The sequence below is a fragment of the Dendrobates tinctorius genome, unplaced genomic scaffold (assembly GCF_039654945.1).
Source record: "Dendrobates tinctorius isolate UK_male_01 unplaced genomic scaffold, ASM3965494v1 ptg000104l, whole genome shotgun sequence".
NCBI classification, from domain to species: domain Eukaryota; kingdom Metazoa; phylum Chordata; class Amphibia; order Anura; family Dendrobatidae; genus Dendrobates; species Dendrobates tinctorius.
This window is the reverse complement of record NW_027361772.1, coordinates 8,402,042-8,420,720: the sequence shown is the minus strand read 5'-3', so window position 1 is coordinate 8,420,720 and position 18,679 is coordinate 8,402,042.

The following is an 18,679-nucleotide window of genomic DNA, read 5'->3' as shown; positions in this document are numbered from 1 at the left end:
GGGTGCCCAAACTTTTACATATGACTGTATCAGTACCCGTTACCTCTGATGTCTGATTTATTCTCCAGAGTTAAGAGTGCCTGCTGGTTTACTAAGCTTGACCAGAAAATGAGTTCACAACAGTATCCATCCACAGACAGATGTTTCGGGGTATTGCCCCTCATCAGTGTGGAGTAGGAAACTGGCCAGTAGGAGCAATGCCTAGTAGAAGACTGTGAAAAATGAGGATGAATGAACTCATGGAGATCAACATCCAACACTGCGGAGACACCATCACATGTTTCTCAACGCAGTGATTCTAGAGCAGTGCCCCCATCCCTTATGGGAAATATGTAAAACATGCAAAACACAAGCCGCGGAGACACCATCACGTGTTTCTCAACGCAAGCAATGACTAGCCCGGTCTTTCCCCGGGAAGGAACAACCACGGGAAGGGCAGTCTCCAATGAAGGAAACCACCTATGCCAAAACATAGTATCCATCCACAGACAGCTGTTTCGGGGTATTGCCCCTCATCAGTGTGGAGTAGGAAACTGGCCAGTAGGAGCAATGGGGAATGGCAGTCTCCAATGAAGGAAACCACCTATGCCAAAACCTGATGAGGGGCAATACCCCGAAACAGCTGTCTGTGGATGGATACCATGTTTTGGCATAGGTGGTTTCCTTCATTGGAGACTGCCCTTCCCGTGGTTGTTCCTTCCCGGGGAAAGACCTGGCTAGTCATTGCTTGCGTTGAGAAACATGTGATGGTGTCTCCGCGGCTTGTGTTTTGCATGAAACTGTGGGAACAGCGCCGGCATAGGAGGTGAGTATAGGCTTTATTATTTTATCAGGGCCAAACATTTTGATAAAGAACGAGTTATCCTAGTAGTGGAAGACCCCTTTAAGTTCTCACAATGAGTTTTTGACTTTCTGTATTTTCACTGCGCAAAATAATGCAACGTCTTACGGCTCCAGCAGAGTGGATGGGATTTATAGAAATCTCATGCCAACTGGGCTTCTTTTTCAAGGCAGCATAAACTGGCCAGCGGTGCATGTTTCATGTCCGCCACAAGTCATTTTCTCTTTCGGTTACGCTCAGCTTTCTGTGGAAATGTTCCCCATAGATCTGAATTAGATGTAGAAAATCCACAGGTAAAAAATGCACGTAATCTACTCCCAAATATATCAATAAAGTTTTGTCAAATTGAAATATCAGGAAAATAAAAATTATGTAACTTTATTTAACCCCTTAACGACTGATTATGTACATGTACGTCATCGGACGCGTCCCTGCCTTTGATACGGGCTCACACGCTGAGCCCGTATCTTTCACCGCATTTGATGGCTGATTTAACCAACCATCAAGTGCCCCAAATCCACACGCGGCTGTTAACCAGTTAAATCCCACTATCATTCATTGGCAGCAGGTATTTAGCACACGCAGACAGGAAGTTCACCATTGATCCCGCCCATCAGTTCGCGCATCTCCTTGTCATGACAGCCAGGAGTCAGCTGAAGCCCTGCTATGTATAGCACAGGCGGTCGGACAATCGCAGCTTCAAGTCTCCTAAGCGGACTCCACCCCAAAATGGTATCAATAAAAACTTCAGTTCAGGGCACAAAAATAAGCCCTCACCCAGCAACAGATCCTGAAAAAAGAGATCGTTACAGGTCTCAGAAAATGCAGTCAAGAGCAACATATATTTTTTTAACAAATTTTTGATCTTTATTCACCACTTAAATAAAAAACAAAGACTACACATGTTTGGCATCTGCGTACTCGTAGTGACCTGGGGAATCATATTGGGATGTCTTTTTTACCATATAGTGACCATAGTAAATAAGAAGCTCAAAAAAACAATTGTGGAATTGCACTTTTTTTGCAATTTCACCGCACTTAAATTTTTTTTACACTATGTGGTGAAATGAATAGCGTCATTAAAACATACAACTCGTCCTGCAAAAAAAAACATTCCCTAGTATGGCTATATGGCCAGAAAAATAAAAATGTTATAGGGAGGAAAAAAACAGGAAAATCTCCGAGGGTTGAAGGGGTTAAAGCACGACACGCCAAAAAGAGAAAAAAAAAAACGCTCTACAAACACGTGTTTAAAAACTTGACACAAAAACGCGATAAAAAAAAGCGAGTAACCTAATTTAGGTAATTGGTGCAGAAATTCTGCCACATCAAAAGTTCATGGTGTTATGTAGACTAAGAACACAATTACATTTTGAGGTATCTATAGACTATTGATTAACTTTTCACTGTTCATCATGCGGATATATTGAATGAATGTGGTAATAATTTTTTTTATATGAATTATTTTTCTTTCCATCTATGAGACGTGAACTTGTGATCCTGATTGCATAATACACAACGATACTGATATATATGGCTATATGTCATAGATGAAATAAAATAGGAAGCCCCCTCTCTTCTTACCATACTCCTTTTGTGCAGCTGTAAGGGGCTGACATTGCTGTGGACAGCAGAGACACACTGCCCCTTTAAGAGACAGCACCCCCTTGGCTGATGCGATGGTACATTCAATTCTACCTTTCAAAAGACTGGTTTGGTTTGCTCTTCCAGCTATGGAGAGGGGAGGGCCTGTTTTTCCAGTGAGTGTTTGGAGCTGGGAGTCTGCAAGAGACTGACGTGAGGAGAAAAACGTGCAGCTTAGAACTGACTGAACTTGTGGGATTGTGTATACCCTTCGGGGGATAACAAAGGTGGTTTTCCTGTGTTACTGCGAGGAGCCACGAAGATCTACAAGGAAGGAATTCAGAAAAGGGAGTTCACCAGCTCTAGGAACAGGTTTGGATTCGTCACACAAGGACAAGACCACGTTGCACAGAGCTTCCAGGAAGACATTGCATCAGCTTGCAGAGAACTGCAGGGGGCCCCCAGGAAGGAACTGAGACACCAACTTTACCGTGAGTGTTAACCCCGTGTGCGCACATGTTTAGGGCTTAGGATAGGCTGCAATAGACAGAGCACGGTAGCCATGCGGCAGAGGTAGCAGCAGTCAGTCAGGCTACAGTTAGAGCAGCAGCAGCATACTGTACTGTATTGTATTGTTTTGCCTTTTGAAAGAATATACTGATCTGTAATAGTTGGTGCTCGGTGCCATTTGTACGGCCCAGCTAGAGAATATCACTTTTGTAAATTGTTTTATGTCATTGCATACCCCTGTTTACACCTTCCTAGCACTGCATTCCTTGCCTGTAAATAAATTAACCCCTTGTTGTTTGCACCTCATCTTGTGTACCGTTGTCTCCCTGCATTGTGGTGGTCCGCCGGCCATCGCTTCACAGCAACCTTGACTAACCGTGACTTCTAAGGGTTAAACGGCTTAGCACTAAATGGCTTATTCCCAGCCAGAACCTTCCCTTAAGGCAGGGGTCACACTTGCGAGAAACTCGCACGAGTCTTGCGCCTCAATACCCGGCACTGCCGCCGGCACTTGGGAGCGGAGCGCTCAGCTGCATAGAAATACATGCAGCCGCACACTCCAGTCCCGAGTGCCGGGTACTGAGACGTGAGACTCGTGCGAGTTTCTCGCAAGTGTGACCCCTGCCTTAGGCTGGGGTCACACCAGCGTCTAGTCTCTCATCTGAGAGAATTGGGCCGCTATGTAAATCACACTGATCAGAGTTTCATCACAGTGTGATCACAGTGTGATCTGATTCCCTTGGATGAGGAGAAGTTGGAAAGACATTTTCTCCATCTTCTCCATTGTGTGAGTAAATGAAAATCCCACTTCACTCAGATGTCATCCAAGTCCAGTCCGATGGTTTCCACGTACCTTGAGATCCAAATATCGAATCCAACTCCGACATACTGCATTTTTTTTCCCTTGGACCGGCTCGGTGCCCAAATGTGCCATCTTCCCAAATGTGGGTGTTTCTTTGTTTTTTTTCCAGGCGGTTTAGCTAGTGCGGAGGCACTGTGGCTCCCCTGAGGGACCTGTCACCACAGAGGTACTGCACCTCATCCAGAGGTGTAGTATCCCACCTTTCACGTAAGGTGGAGACACCTGACCTGGCTCTGACACCCCACTACATCCACCATACGCTAGGACAGCAGGTGCTCCTAATCCCTGCTGGCAAGGAAAGGGTGTTAGAAGGTGGGTGGAGCTTGAGAGTTAGAGCTGGAGAATAGAAGGGAAGTTCTCAACTCAGAAACAGGGAGGTCACACCCTTATTGTCATGTGGAGCCGTCCTGTGTGACGCGACCAGCAGGCCGGTAACTAGAACAACAGGACGTGGCACGTGATATTGTCCTGTGTGACATGGCTCGCAGGCTGGTACTAAAACGACAAGACAAGGGGTAGGGAAACAGTTACAACGGTGGGCCCTGCGATAGGGAAAGGGGACGTGGAGACCTCCAGCAGTCTCCTGAGTCAGTGTCCCTAACGCTCCTAACGTTCCCTATGCTGGTTCCTGCCTCGGGCGCCGATCACGAACCTGTCGCCCTAGCCCACCCTACACATATCCCTTGCTAGGGAGCTGGGTGGCGCAGGCACTGGCCCCACCGCTGCACTAAATGCACACTAAGGAAAACCACAAGCAGGGAAACACCACTTAGCTTTACTCTGTTGCACTTGCTCCTGGCAACAGAGTCCACCACCAGCATACAGCTCTCCTCCTGAATCGCTGCCACCAAGCTCTGTCAGAGCTAAGGAAATCCCCTATGACTCCTTTCACACCAGGCTCTGTCAGAGCTGCTCTTCAGCTCCTACCTCCACCAAGGATGGTTGAAATGAACACTATCACCAACACTGATTGCAACACCTGTGACTCTTTTATAGCAGAGCCAGCAATCACACCTGCATTCTAATCATGTGCACTTAACTAACAAACCAGAGTGCAATGACGCTCACCACCACCGGGGGGAAACTTAGAACAGACAACACCACAGTGCAATAATCCTAATGGCCACCGGGGGCAAAACCAACTCCTTAAGCACAGCTTAGGAAAAAAAAAGGTTACCTGTGCTTTATATCTGTCATGATCCAGCATGGATCATGACACTTATATGCACAGAATGCACATTGAACTAGTGGAGTGGACATCAGGACTCAGCTAGCAAGCCGACAGCTGTGGCAGCTTTAGAGGTTAGAGCCAACTACTACAGTTACCTTCTCTGGAAAGGCAGCCAGATAGAATCAAGGAAACGTTTTGAGTCCGTTATCCAACAGGATCCGCGGCAGCTGGCCTGGACACTGACTGCGAGGTGCTGGAAGGGAAGGAAAGAGGAAAACAGCACTGTGGAGACGGCCAGGGAAAGCACATACTGACAGGGAGTTTTGGAAGGGTGTTTTCTATCTATCTGGAAGTTGATTGGATCTCTCACCCGGAGGACGTAGCACCAAGCGGGCATCTGTGTGCACCAGAACTGTGAGTAAAGCTTTGGAACTGCATTCAGCTGTGTCTTCTGCCTTCTTCCTGCGTCACCCACTCAGCACTGCTACATCCCTAGCTCCACACTACATCACCATACCTCAACATCTCTTGTCTGCCCTGGGACTAAGCTCTGCCTGTGGAGAGCTACTCTGCTGCATCACACCATCTGTCCCAGAGGATCTGCACTGCAGCGCTGGTCGCCTCTGACAAGATACCACAGGTGGCATCACGAATTCTTTACAAAAACTCTTTATCTTTCATCCTCTGTAAATACACCCCTTTTATTGGACGCCCAGGGCCACGGACTGGGTCACCCCCACTGTGACACTGTCCTTTTAAGAAAGCGGCCCGGTACCAAGCATCCCACTGCCCTGGCTGGGTGCTCCAGCACTATTTTGGCTTTTGAAATATTGGTATTGCATCATGCAAAATTGAACTGAATCCTATTGGTCATTTTATATTATAGAACACTTCAAAATTAAAGGTGGTGATTTACTTCTGACTGCAGCAATATTCTTGCCAAGGTCTTAAAGGGGTTGTTCGACTTTTTGGAGATTTTTCCTAACCTTATTTGTATGTATTTGGGCCTAAACATTATATTTACAGTTGTTTCCATAAAATATTTTTCAATGTTTATCATTTTCACACAATGTGTACCCGAGGCGATTTTTTTTAAATCAACTTTGCAAAAGCGCAGTAAACGCCACAATGTTAATGTGTTTCTGCAAAATAATTTGAAAAACGCATTGTTTGAACGTGGTCCAACTTTGGTTTGCTCTGTGGTCATAAATCAGCAGAGAGGAAAAGACCAATATAAGGGTGCAGTCAGACGGCCGTATAACACGGACGATAATCACATTGCAGTGCTCACACTGGTCATCGGCTCTCCTGACCCGAGCGTGACTGCCTGTATTTCTATTCAGCTTTCACTTTCCGGTTAGGAGAGCCTCCAGCCAGTCTGAGCATTGCAATGCGATCGTCGTCCGTGTTATACGGCCGTCTTACTGCACCCTAAGAGTTACAGACTCTCCCATCAAGTCAGAACAAGCTCACTGACTGATTCTTAGTTAGCTCATTCTGCATCGAAGCAATAGAAGGCAGACTGTTGCAAAAACATGTTATGAAACCAAATTGCAAAAATTTAGCCAGATAAATATGCAATCAAGCAAAAAAAATGTTCCCAAAGTTGGCGATCGCCCTTAATTTGGAGTTTAATTCTAGAAATGAGGCATCTAGGGCCACAGTAGGCTGACATCTGCTCGGCATCGTCATAGAAGCCAACAGATCTGCCCCGTCTTTGTGATGGCAGCCGGTAGGCTTAAAAAATAAACTTTAGCTGTGGAAATAAAGGAAGTTCTATATATCGAATGCAGTTGCTCCGAGATGACAGAAAACGACACAGCTCAGTATTTCCTGTGTGCAGATTGTGTCACAGCCGGTGAGGAAACACTTCCTACCACAGACGCCGTGATGTGGAGCTCTCCGTGCCTCCCTGACACTTGTAAACAGTCTCAGAAGAAAGGATCAGTTCTCCATATTGTTGATATCAAGTTTAGTTGCCATTCAAGACCTATCCTGAAGTTCTGGGGACCCAAAGCAAAATCTGCACCAAGGCCCCCACCTGCTATGTGCCATCCTTGTGTCTTCCTATGTCGCAGACAGGCCTTTTGGCCTACTCAGGCTCCACTATCTATGGACCACTTGTGACAGAGTCACTGGTGGGAGATACATGTCACTGCGCATGATGGCATCAGTGATGTAAAACCAGAATAATTTCCTCCAGCACACTACGTGTGGGGACGTTTTTTAAAAAAAGTTTTATTAAGGGCTGGTTTTACTGGACATTCATAGAGTGGAAGGGAGAATGTCCACCTGCAGTGTCCTTGTAAAGTGCAGGTGCTGGGATGCAGTAACACAAATGCTGCAGAGCAGGGATTAACTATATTTAATTATTCAACAGCAATGAACTCCTCGCAGGGAGATAGCAGGGGAAAAGGGGTAAAAAAACTAAGCTAAACAATGGTTGATTAAGGCTACTTTCACACTTCAGGTTTTCGGCGTCAGGCGCGATCCGGCGTCGTGCCGGAACGCCGGATCCGGCAAATGTTTAGTAAAACCGGATGTGACGGATCCGGTTTTCTGCCGGATCCGTCTTTTTCTTGACAGACAAAACCGGATCCGTCTCATCCGGTTCATACGTTTTTCTATCCGTTTTTCGACGGATTACGCCGGATCCGGTTTTTAAAATTGACCCTTGTGGCCTTCCGAACGGGATTGGCTACTGGAAAACTATATATAGCATGTTCCTACAGCCCTTCTTTGACAGGTTGTAGAGGAGAAAGTGCAGGTTGGAGAGAAGAGCAAGTTACTGGCGAAGATGGATGTTGTCATTGGAAATATTTTGAAGAATTTGGCGGATTTTATAGCGGAGGCAAATCGTTTGAGGGTGATTGTTCTGGAGAAGGAGAGAGCGAGACAGCAGCGCATCAGGCATCGTAGACGACGTTTGTGGATCCACCCCATCACAGCCAAGAGAATGACGCGTGGGGTCTATTCTACACTCTGCATGGACCTTCGACGAAACCCGGATAAATTTTTTGGATATGTTAGGATGAAAATGGAGAATTTTGATTACTTGGTGGAGCGCATTGCACACCTCATAAGAAAAGCGGACACCTATTGCCGCTTCTCTGTTTCACCCGCAGAGCGTCTGATGGTGACTTTAAGGTAAGCCACATTTATTGGATATGCTCGCATCAGAGCACACTTTCACTGCAATCTTGTTGGTGGTAGTTTGTATCTCCAAGTGTTATAGCTCAGTTTTGGTATGTAATGCTGTGATTTAAAACTAATTTATTGTTTTTTAATTCCCCACAGATTTCTTGCAACTGGAGAATCCCTTTCGTCACTGCAATTCCAGTACAGACTCGGGATTTCCACCATATCTGGAATAGTGAAGTCACATGCCGTGCACTGTGGGACTCCTTAGCTGAAGAGTTTTTACCAGAGCCCACAACAGAGAGGTGGATTGAAATTGCTGACAAGTTTCAACAGATATGTCAGTTTCCCAACTGCTTGGGCGCTGTGGACAGGAAACATATCCGCATTGTAAAGCCAGCTGGATCGGGATCGGAATATTTCAATTACAAGAAATATTTTTCAATTGTCCTCATGGCCATCGCTGACGCGGAATACAAATTTATTGCGGTTGATATTGGGGCCTATGGCCGCTCCAATGACTCTCAAGTTTCAAACTGTCTGCCATGGGGCGTAAACTGTATGGAAACACCTTCCAGTTCCCACCACCTAGACCGCTGCCGCAAACATCTGGTCCACCTATGCCATTTGTCTGTGTAGGGGATGAAGCCTTCCAGCTGTCAGAACACCTTTTGAAACCGTACTCTAGCAGAGGATTGACAAGACCAAAACGCATTTTTAATTACCGCCTCACAAGAGCAAGAAGAATGGTTGAATGTACCTTTGGTATTCTGACAGCCAAATGGCGGGTCCTATTGACTGCGATCAACCTAAAGACAGAAACTGTGGACGAGGTGATCAAAGCGTGCGTGGTACTCCACAATTTTGTTATCTGCAAGGAACCCATTTCCATTGAGGACACCTCTGAAGAAACCACCTTGCAAGATTACCATGACATTACCACTAGAAGTTCTGTGACGGTTTCAGTAATGAGGGACAATTTTGCACTATACTTTATGTCACCTCAAGGCAGAGTACACTGGCAGGATGACAGAGTGTGAAAGATTTGTGCCCAACCAAACTTGTGTACCTTCTGTACCAACAGTATATACCTTTGCCAACCAAAGTTGGCTATCTTGTCATGGTCTCTATTTTTAGCTTTAGGCCACAGGTGTGTACCTGGTTGTGTTTTATGCAAAGTATTTCACCTTTTAACAAAAGTTGTGTACATTGTTATGAAATCACCAACAATAAACACAACTTTTTAGGTGAAATACTTTGCTTCAAACACAACCAGGAACACAACTGTGGCAAAAAGCTAAAATTTACCCACAGTTATATACCTAGTTTTGAATACCATTTCACCTTTTAAATACCCTGTATTTAACCTTTTTCGCCGCAGAAAGAAATGACAGACAACCAGTGTAAAATAATTTAACTTTTATTGAAAAATGTTTTTTTTAGTAAACTTTTTAAAATTTTAATAAACTTGTTTAGTAAAGCTTTGAAACCATAAAACTGGTCATTTTTATTTAAATACACACATTATAAATCTGTGTAGTGTGTGGTGGAAATACTGCTGTAGGGGCTGCGGGACACTTCGACACTGGGAGTGTGGAGAGAGGACTGGGATCGTGGTGGGGAAGGAACAGTTAGAGGTGAAGGTGTGGAAAAAACTACAGAATGGGTGGACATGTGGGAAGCAGAAGAGGTGGTGGGTGGTGGAGTGGAGGGTTGGGCAGGGACTGTAGGAGCAGATGATGTTGATGGCAAGTTGTATTGGGAAGGAGTTTGGTACGGGGCAGGTTGCTGGAAGTGGGGAGATGTCTGGTACGGGGCAGGTTGCTGGAAGTGGGGAGATGTCTGGTACGGGGCAGGTTGCTGGAAGTGGGGAGATGTCTGGTACGGGGCAGGTTGCTGGAAGTGGGGAGATGTCTGGTACTGGGGAGGTTGCTGGTACTGGGGAGTTTGCAGGTACTGGGGAGGTTGCTGGTACTGGGGAGGTTGCTGGTACTGGGGAGGTTGCTGGTACTGGGGAGGTTGCTGGTACTGGGGAGGTTGCTGGTGCTGGGGAGGTGGATGGTGCTGGGGAGGTGGATGGTGCTGGGGAGGTGGATGGTGCTGGGGAGGTGGATGGTATGTAATAGGAGGGGGAGGATGGAAAGTGGCTGGAGGGGGTGTAGATGTAATAGGAGGGGGAGGATGGAAAGTGGCTGGAGGGGGTGTAGATGTAATAGGAGGGGGAGGATGGAAAGTGGCTGGAGGGGGTGCAGGTGGAGGAACTACTGTGGTGGGAGGAGGAGGTTGGGAGGTAACTTGCAGGAGAGCAGCGTGGCATGAATGCATTACATGCATCTGCTGGGCAGGAGAGAGCGTTTCCATGCGCTCCACAACAGACCTGAAAAAGGTGTGGTTTGGCGAAGATCTTGCTTCTGAATGCATGGTTTGCAGAAGTGTCTTCACCTCCAGAATGCTGGAGTTGATCTGCTGATAGCCTGCGGAGATTTGCTCTGACAAGACTTTTAGACAGTTCTGGAAAGATGCATTCAGATGCAAGAACTCTGGCGCATAAGTCTTTTCCTGACCCCTCTGCCGCTGCCGCCCAGTACCCGCAGGTGTACTAGAGGTGGCAGGGGCAGAAGGGTGGGGTAAAGGGAAAGCGATCTCCTCACCAGCAGCTTCATGTAATGTAGGCGGCCACGATGCTCCTGTGCTGGTGGATGGGACAGATGGGTCGAATGTGTGGGAAGGCTGGGAAGGTGCAGATGTACCGGGGCGGTCGAAGTGTCCCTCGGTGCCGGTCTCCTCAGGGATCGGCTCAGAAGGGTCCAATCGTGCAGGCTCCCGAGTGCTGCTCACCGTGCTGTGGAATAAAGAGAAAAAAAAACAATTAAAATAGTGACATGGTATGGCCCTGGCTGAAAAAAAAAAGTTACATCTAAACATTTTTTTGTCACATGTGGTGTGTAATATTTACCTTCTGGTGAGCATTGTCTCCCGGAGGAACGACAGGGCTCGTGCGTACTTGTACTTGCTCCTGCGTCCTCCAGATCCACTCGGGGCCCGCATCTCTTTATTGAACTCCTTCTTGAAACGATCCCTCACAGACCGCCACCGCTTCACAATTCTCTCCCCTGAAACGAGAAAGGACAAAGTGGTTAGTATACAACATCAGTGTTTCCCAAACTCCAGTCCTCATGGTCCCCAGGGGTCATGTTTTCAGGATTTCCAAAGTAAATAGAAATCCTGAACACATGATCCGTGGGGACCACGAGGACTGGAGTTCGGGAAACACTGGTTTAAATCAAGCAACCGGTACTGTATATACTTACGCTCTTTAATCTGGGCCCGAGCTTCGAGGTCCTCCCAGCGGCCCACAAGGAGCGAACAGATTTCCTCCCAGAGTCGTCGGGTAACGATCAGGTCAGCGTGGCGTCGGTCAGCCATATTCCAGAGCGGCTCCCTTTCTCTGACGAGATCGATGAGGCGGTCCACATCAATCTCTCCATCCTCACCGTCAGAGTCGGGAGCACGCTGTGAAGGCTGTTAAAGAAAAAGACAAAAATAACATAATTAGCCTCCACAAAAGAAATGAAATAAAAAGTGCAAAAAAAACAAAGCAAAAATATTTATACTTACACGCTGGTGACCGCCGCGTTGCTGTCGCCGACGACCCTGGGAGGCACTGCGAGGACCTCTTGGCCGAGCACCAGATTGGGAAGACTAGAGAAGAAAACAAAAAATGTTATGTCTTTGGATGTAGTTATTTGTTTGCTGTGTGTGGTCTGCAGAACATTGTTTTCTATGTGTTGTGTGTAGTGTGATGTTGTGTTTTTGCATTTGATGCAAAAAACTTACCAATTGTGAGCCCACTCCAGGTGTCTGTCCACCCCTTCCTTCTTCTTCTGGGAGCTCCTCTTCATCTTGTGATTCCTGTTTTGAAATAAAAGGCAATGAATACACATATATTACAGAGATGATGGATTTTGGAAATAAAAACTTACCGTCAAACGCTGACGATGCGAGGGAGGGCTCCCAGAAGATGTGCTGTCTTCCTCATGGCCAGACTCCATGGCTGTGGGTGGTGTTTCTGCTGCTGCCATTGCTGCTGCTGCTGCATCTATTGGGCGGCTGTTGAATAAAGAGAAACAAAGGGCCAATGAATATCTTGATATTCCATAGCCCTAGTTTGGAGGAATGGGGGATTTGATAATTACCGTCTCTCATCTGCTGCTGGACTCCCCTCCCGTTGTTCAGCATGCTGCTCCATTTGGGGTGGTGCTGATGGTGCTGCTGCTGCAGATGTCTGCTGCCTTCTCCTGCTCCTGGTTCTTGGCTTGGGTGGCATGTTGGGTGTGGCTGAGGGTCCCATTGTCTTGCTTTTATATATGTCCTGTGGGCAGAGCTACTGAGCATGCTCAGACCAAAGAAGCCGGATCCGGCGCATTGCGGCACTCATAGGCTTTCATTGTATGAAAAAGCCGGACACGCCGGATCCGGCTTTTTCGACGGAGACAAAAAACATTACAGTCTCCGTTTTTTCCAGACGCCGGATCGCGTCACATTGCCGGATCCGGCGAAAATCGGATGAAACGCATGGCCATCCAGCTCGATCCGGCTCTAATGCAAGTCAATGGGGGGGAAACCGGATCCGGCATTGCATTTCGACGGATCCGGTTTTAGTCAAAAGCGCCGGATCGCGCCTGAAGCCGAAAACCTGATGTGTGAAAGAGGCCTAACTAGACAGACTTTTGATAACAGTTTCACTTATAGTGGCTCCACAGCCTGTCACTCTCTGAAGGGTCAGTGGGAATGCCGGTGGTGGTCAGAGTAGCGTCTTCAGGCGTCCCCGCACAACACAAGGTCCTGCTTCTGGTGGCAGCGGGCGGTCTCCGCGTTTGCCCACTGAGCCCCTGGTCCATGTAACTGTGGAGCGATAGGATAGAGCTCTTCTCAAGGTTCCACTCGGCAAGTGTCTTTCTGAGCAGCCACCATCACCTGAATGGCTGCGCCGTTATGGGTGAGTCTCTCATGCTGCTGCCCTGTCCCTGCACGCTGCAGCTTATCGCTCTCCTAACTGAAACTGCGATCCGCAACTGCTCAGTGTTCTGGCGGGAAGCCCCCCTCCGTTCCCACGCAGCCCCTTTTTGGTTCCAGTCACTGGCCACGCCCCCTTCACCCAAATTACCTGCTTGCTCCGGCCGCAATAACATTCCCTCCAGCAACAGGAGGTGCGGCCCCAGTTCCGGACCCTTCACTTCAGCAGCCCTGGCAGCCCGGTACTCCCTTATACACCACCACCTTCCTTTAGCTGGCCATTCAAGGGCGAGAGCTCTTTCACAATTCTTTACTTCTTGGATAATTCTCTGCCAAATAGACTGATCTTGCTCATAGCGGGCGGGAGGCACTCCAGCTGTGGTTCGCTCTGACCAGCTTTATTCGGGCTGACTCGTGGGCGGTAAAGGGATGCTCTGTGTTACGATCCATTTTTGGATTTGTGGCAGTTCTGGCTCCACAAAGTTAAAACTTTTTTCCATTCAGGCCGTCGGGGGTTATTGTCAATTTTTCCCCTGCTTGCAACCTGGTGTTACTGCAGTTCTGCGGGGCAGATAATGTGGGTGGTGACCACTCCCTACAGCATATAAAAGGTCACCTGATACATCAGCTGACTGTTGGTTATACAAGTCCTTTTGGAGACCAGCCTAGCAGAAGCAGCTCTCTGGTGCCTGCCTGTCATGTCGGACGCTGTTCACACCACAGCATCCGGCAGGCAGAGGTAGTTCCACCTCCAGCCACTATAGCCTCAGTGGCGCCGGCCTGATCTTCAGGCTCTCGGGGGTTAATCCTGCTGGAGACCAGGTTGGATGGTTAGTCACGCCCACGGTCTTTAAATAGTCATGCTGGCCTATGGGCGTCGCCGATTATAGCTTGTGTTTCATACCAAGTGGTTCCGGTCTGGAGTGGAGGTGTTCAAGAGAGAGAGATTCATATCTGGTGTCGTATGATCCGTCGTTATCCTTTCTCCTTCCCATATTTGTGTTTAGTTGTGCCCTGTTCACATTACTGTTTATTCCTGTGTGTGTGCGGCGCAGTGCAGTTTAAGTTCTCCCTGTCTGTCATTATTTGTGTGGGAGCTTTGGTGGTGACTTCTCACTGGGTGGAGGGTGGAGGGTTAAGTGCAGGGCTGAGCAGGAGATAAGGAAAGGTCGGAGGCTCAGGCATTTGCACCTTCAGCAAAAACCCTGGGTTGAGGGTCAGACAGGGTTTCCCCTAGTAAAGGGACACCACAGGGGCCCCGGGTCTTTCAGCCTTAGTTGAACTTAGCCCCCGTGACATTATAATCGGCCCACATTTTTCAGGAGTCCATGGATCCATTAGATTCCATAACCCGCCAGTTGGCGGCGCTGTCCATACAGGTCTCCGAGTTGAATGGGGCAGTTCAGCAGCATGGCCTGGTAGTAGCAAAGGTGCAAACGGCATCTGCAGGTATCGGTGCAGAGCCGAAGTTTCCGCTGCCAGAACGATTTTCAGGCGATCGCAGCAAATTTGTCGTATTTCGGGAGGCCTGCAAATTATACTTCCGCATGCGGCCAATATCCTCAGGTAATGAGGCCCAGCGAGTAGGGCTGGTGTTGTCATTACTGAGTGGTGACCCCCAAGCATGGGCATTTTCCTTACCACCTGACTCTGCTACATTTCATTCGGTCGATAATGTTTTTTCTGCCCTCGGGCTCATTTACGATGACCCTGACCGACTGGCTCTAGCGGAATCTAAAATCCGCGCCCTCCGCCAGGGGGAGCGCTTGGCAGAAGACTATTGTTCGGAATTTCGCCGCTGGGCTGTAGACACACAGTGGAATGACCCAGCACTGCGGAGCCAGTTTATTCATGGGGTATCAGGGAGGGTGAAACAAGCCCTCCTGATGTATGAGACTCCGGCATCATTGGAGTCTGCCATGAGTTTGGTGATACGTATTGATCGCCGTTTTCGTCAGGGGGCACAGGAGACGCTACCTCTGGGGGAAAACAGAGGTGCAGGTGTGGTTGAAGTAGATGAGTCCCCTGAACCTATGCAGATTGCTGGCGTGGCACAGGTTCGGCCTCGCGCTCCGGGAGTCCGGAAGTCCGGAGCATGTTTCTACTGTGGTAAAGGTGGTCATTATGTTAACGTTTGCCCGGTACTACCTAAGAGGGTCACACCGGCGGAAAACTGTTAAGCTCAGAGGGTATGGAGGAGACCCAACTGAGCGTATGCATATCCTCCATGATGGTATCTCAATGTATGCTCCCTGCCAAGGTTATTGTCGCCGGCAGAGAGCTACCTATATCAGTGTTTGTGGATAGCGGTTCCGCCACCAATCTCATAGATGAGGAGTTTGCACACACCGCCGGGTTTAAGATTGAAAAACTTCCTCACCCCATACAGGTGGTGACCATTAATGCTGTTCCCCTCCCTCAAGGGGAGATTACTGAGTTTGTGGCAGAGGTGAAACTCCACATTGGGGTCCTACATTCTGAGTCGGTTACATGTAGGGTCCTCCGTAATCTCCCAGCTCAAATGGTCCTGGGTTTTCCATGGCTGTCCAGGCACAACCCGGTAATTGATTGGAAAACTCAGGACATAGTACAATGGAGTGGTTTCTGCCAAGACAATTGCTTGGCCACATGTGTGTCCGCCGTGACGCCCAGCCTGCCGGAGGCTTTGCAGGATTTCGCGGATGTTTTCTCTGAGAAGGGTTGCTCAGAACTGCCTCCACATAGAGCCTATGACTGTGCTATTAGGCTAAAACCCGGGGCCAAATTACCTAAGGCCAGGATGTTTAATATTTCTGGTCCTGAGAGACAAGCTCTGAAAGACTACATCGCGGAGAGTCTGAGCAAAGGTCACATCCGGCCTTCGTCCTCGCCTGTAGCCGCGGGGTTTTTCTTCATTAAGAAGAAAGATGGGGGGTTACGCCCGTGTCTGGATTTCCGAGAGTTAAACCAGATTACTATCCGTGATCCCTACCCAATGCCGTTGATCCCGGATTTGTTCAACCAGGTAGCGGGGGCAAAATGGTTTTCCAAGCTGGACCTCAGGGGGGCGTATAACCTCATAAGGGTCCGTCAGGGGGATGAGTGGAAGACGGCGTTTAACACTCCTGAGGGTCATTTTGAGAGTCTGGTTATGCCGTTTGGGTTGACCACCGCGCCTGCCGTTTTCCAACATTTTATTAATGATGTCTTTGCTCATGTCCTGGGGAGATTTGTGATTGTATACCTGGATGATATCCTCATTTATTCTAGCGATCGGGACACTCATTTGCAGCATGTTAGGCAGGTGTTACAGTTGCTCCGGGAGAACCAGCTCTATGCTAAGCTGGAAAAATGTTTATTTTTTGTCCAGGAGTTGCCCTTTTTGGGATATATTGTGTCCGCAGCTGGTTTTAAAATGGACACCGCTAAGGTGCAAGCGGTGTTGCAATGGGAGAGGCCGGAGAGTCTGAAAGCACTCCAGCGGTTCCTGGGGTTTGCGAATTATTATAGGAAATTTATAAAACACTTTTCGACTGTCGCCAAACCGCTCACGGACATGACAAAAAAGGGTGCCGATCTGGCGAACTGGCCTGAGGTGGCTATACGTGCATTTGAGCGTCTGAAGAATAGTTTTGCTTCAGCCCCCATTCTGGTGCAACCAGACGTGTCTAAACCTTTTGTGGTAGAGGTTGATGCGTCGGAGGTGGGAGTGGGGGCAGTACTGTCTCAAGGCTCGTCCTTGAGCGAGATGCATCCATGCGCCTACTTCTCCAAGAAGTTGTCGCCGGCCGAACGGAATTATGATATCGGCAACAGGGAGTTGTTGGCCATCAAACTGGCTTTTGAGGAATGGCGACACTTCTTTGAGGGGGCGGCTCACCAGGTCACAGTTATCACCGACCATAAGAATCTGCTCTACCTGGAGTCGGCCAAGCGTCTGTCTCCTAGGCAGGCTCGCTGGGCATTGTTTTTTACTCGTTTCAATTTTCTTGTGACGTACCGTCCCGGGGCTAAAAACACCAAGGCGGATGCTTTGTCTAGGTGTTTTCCGGGGGGAGAACCTCGGGAAGAGCCGGTACCCATCCTCCAGAAAGGGGTAGTGGTCTCGGCTCTCACGACTGAGGTAGAGGCGGAGATTGCCGAGGCCCAAGAGGAGGTACCACCAGGACTTCCCGCCAACAAATCATTTGTACCCCTGCATCTTCGGCCTAAGGTGTTGAAGGAACACCACGATTCGGTACTGGCTGGTCACCCAGGGGTGAAGGGCACCTTAGAGCTGGTATCGCGTCGTTTCTGGTGGCCCAAAATCCGGCAGGACGTGGTCTCGTACGTGGCAGCTTGCATCACGTGCGCTAGGGCTAAGTCACCCCGAACCCGTCCTGCTGGCACGCTACAGCCTCTGGGGGTACCCAATAGGCCATGGACAGAAATCTCCATGGATTTTATCACTGACTTGCCAGCCTCGGCAGGGAACACGGTCATCCTGGTGGTGGTTGACCGTTTTTCAAAGATGGCGCATTTTGTGGCGTTGTCCTCTTTGCCCAATGCTAAGACGTTGGCTCAGGTATTTGTGAAGGAGGTGGTCAGACTCCACGGAATACCGTCTGACATAGTATCTGATAGGGGTACGCAATTTGTGGCGAGGTTTTGGAAAGCTTTTTGCTCAAGGTTGGGGATCAAGTTGTCACATTCATCGGCGTTTCATCCACAGTCTAATGGACAAACTGAGCGCATGAACCAAAATCTTGAACAGTATTTACGATGCTTTGTGTCCGACAACCAGGAGGAGTGGTCTACTTTCCTTCCTCTGGCCGAATTCGCATTAAATAATCACCGCCAAGAGTCATCAGGAGAGTCTCCATTCTTTTGTGTGTACGGTCAACATCCTCAGTTTTGTACCTTACGTCAGGGTGACTCCGGGGGTGTCCCGGAGGAGGATCAGCTAGGAGCCCAATTGTCATCAGTCTGGAGGCGGGTGAAACAGCGTTTGTTGAGCATGAGTGCCAGGTACAAACGGGTGGCTGACAGTAGACGCGTGCCAGGTCCGGACCTGTGTGTGGGTGAATGGGTGTGGTTAGCTACGAAGAACATAAAACTCAAAATCCCTTCTTTAAAACTGGGTCCAAGGTTTATTGGGCCTTTTAGGATTTCTGCCATCATTAACCCAGTGGCTTATCGGTTGGAACTTCCCGCAGTGTACAAGATACACAACGTGTTTCACAGGGCTTTATTGAAAAAGGTGGTAGGCTCTGTGGACACAACGCCGATGCCACCTCCAGTCATGGTGGATGGCGAGTTAGAGTTCGAGGTCGCCAAGGTAGTGGACTCTCGAGTAGTACGCCGTACTCTTCAGTATTTGGTGCACTGGCGGGGGTATGGTCCAGAGGAGAGGTCTTGGGTTCCAGCCTCAGACATACATGCGGATCGGCTGGTCAGTTCTTTTCACCGTCGTCATCCGGACAAGCCGGGTCCTATGAGTCTTGAGGGCCCTGGGGTCCCTCGTAGAAGACGGGGTACTGTCATGTCGGACGCTGTTCACACCACAGCATCCGGCAGGCAGAGGTAGTTCCACCTCCAG